The following is a 2,545-nucleotide window of genomic DNA, read 5'->3' as shown; positions in this document are numbered from 1 at the left end:
CTTCGGCGTCGGCCATGTTTTTACAGACTCAACCTTCTCTGGCTGTGTTGAGACTCCCTTGCTTGATATTTCGTGTCCGAGATAGGACACCTTCTTCCTGAACAGAAAGCATTTCTTTGGTTTTAACTTTAAGCTGGCTTGTCGTAGTCTATAGAATACTTGACGTAACCGTGAAAGTTCCTCTGGTATCGATTTACCAAAGATAATCAAATCATCTAAGTAGACAAGTAATGTCTCCCAATGCAATCCGGTTAGTACTTTATCCATCAATCTCTCAAAAGTGGCTGGGGCGTTACAAAGTCCAAAAGGCATCACGTTCCATGAGTAGAGTCCACCATCAGCTACGAAAGCTGATTTTTCCTTAGCATCTTTGCTTAAGCCTACTTGCCAGTATCCACTTGCCAAGTCCAGGGTTGAAAACCACTGCGCTCCTGACAAAGCATCCAATGTTTCGTCTATACGAGGTAGGGGGTAGGCGTCCTTGATCGTGGCAGCATTCAGTTGCCGATAATCCACGCAAAATCTCTGAGTTCCGTCCTTTTTCTTTACGAGTACAATGTTTGAAGCCCATGGACTATCAGTTGGTTCAATAAGACCTTTCTGTAGTAGCCCTTCCACTTGCTCCTTGATTTCGTCTCTCTGCCCAAAAGGGTGCTTGCGTTGTCGTTGTCTAATTGGTCGTTGAGTTCCAGTATCTATATTATGCTGTACCAAATTGGTCCTTCCAATATCATCGTCTCCTCTTGAGAATACATCCTGAAATTCAGTCAATAACTTTGCCACGTCTTGGCGATACTGATCTGGTATTCCTTCTGTACTTCTCTTTAGCAAATCCCTCAAATGTTCCGGAACTTTTCCATCACCAACAGTGGTGTACTTGGGGACTTCTTGTACTTCACTTGTATCTATTACGGTCATCATAGCGATTGGTGTGTTCTTCTTTATTACTTTGTTGGAAGTAGATGGGTTGAATACTCTAACAGGCACTAACTCCTCACCTGTCTTGATTAGAGTTCTAGCTGTAATGAGTCCTTTCTTCACTAATTGTTGTTGAACATTTCCAGCCTCTATTAAACCTAGGGTGTTAGATTTAATTCGATCTCCTTCCTTCATTGATCCAAGTATTACAGCTTCATGTCCTGCGGGGATTGTAGTAGTTTCTGACGCAGTTATGCGGCAGGATAGTCTTTCTCCACTTTCATTCTTGCACTCTACTTTGCCCCATTTTGTGGTGAGTTGGAAATTAGTCAGATCAATGCTAGCCCCCATTCTTGTTAGATTGTCCAAGCCGAGGATTCCATCACTACTCACATCTGCTACCAAAACTGTAATTACTCCTTTATTTGGTCCTATCTTCATCTCATGAGTTATTGCTCCATAAATGGCTAATGGTGAACCATCTGCTAACTGTGCACTTATGCTACGATGTTGCAGAGGGGGTCTATCTTTTTCATCTAATTGTTCATATGATCGTCTAGAAATGTAAGAATCTGAAGCACCAGTATCAACTAGAAATTTGTATTCCTTGTCCTGAATGTGCACTGGAACATAAAGACCATCAACATTTTGATTTATACTGGGTATGAAACTTGTCTTTGTTTTGCTAGTTTGGGTCTCAATTAATTTTGGACGATTGGCCGCGCCACGACCCTTTGGGGCGACCACTTGTCGTTTGACTGACGCTGGTATCTTTGTCTTGACCAGTTAGATTCATCACTTGGATAGTTCCTTCCTCTTCGATCCATTTGTTTCTCACGGCATTCTCTTGCGAAATGGCCAGGTTTCTCACAATAGAAACATGTTTGAGTTTTCACATCAAATCTTCCTTCATGCGCTGTTTGGCTTGGTCTTTGATAAGTTCCTGTTTTCTTCACATATCCCTGACATCTTTCCTTGTTAGGTTGACTTTCCATGGCTTGGCCTAGGACTTTGTTGACTTCATCTTTGATCATCTTCTCTAGATCCACTTCAGAGCCGATTCCTCTATTGTAAGTAGGCTTAACCTTCCATCCATTCCTCTCAGTCTCCGTCTGTAGAAATGTCTCAGTGGTTATTGCTGCTTGAATTACCTCATCTAAGCTTGTTGCCTTAGCATGAAATATTCCCATACGAATCTCACTACTACGAATAGCATCAGTAAAATGAATCCTAGCTAGTCTATCGACCCCTTGACTTTCAAAGTTTGGATATGCCTTATCAGTTAGTTCCCTAATATGACGTCCTAGTTCCTGAAGTGATTCTCCTTGACGTCGCTTACGATTCCTAAGTTCCAACAAATAGCTTTCCGCCTGTTTGGCAGAAGAGAACCTGAATGACAGTTTACTCTTTATTTCTTCAAAGTTCCACTTGGTGCCTCTTTGTTCTTCTAGTAATCTCAGAGCTTGACCTCTCAAGCTAGCAGCTAGATACTTGGCAGATTCCTCATCTTTCCAGTTGTTGATTTCGCAACAAGATTCAAAATGCGAGGCGTAGTCTTTCCAGTCGGTACTTCCATCATACTTGTCCGGCATGATCAGTGGTCGATGAGTAGCTTCCCGAATTCTAT

The sequence above is a fragment of the Strongylocentrotus purpuratus genome, unplaced genomic scaffold (genome assembly GCF_000002235.5).
Source record: "Strongylocentrotus purpuratus isolate Spur 01 unplaced genomic scaffold, Spur_5.0 spur5_scaffold_18, whole genome shotgun sequence".
Lineage (NCBI taxonomy): Eukaryota > Metazoa > Echinodermata > Echinoidea > Camarodonta > Strongylocentrotidae > Strongylocentrotus > Strongylocentrotus purpuratus.
The sequence above is the reverse complement of the archived record's forward strand: the minus strand, read 5'-3'. Positions refer to the sequence as shown.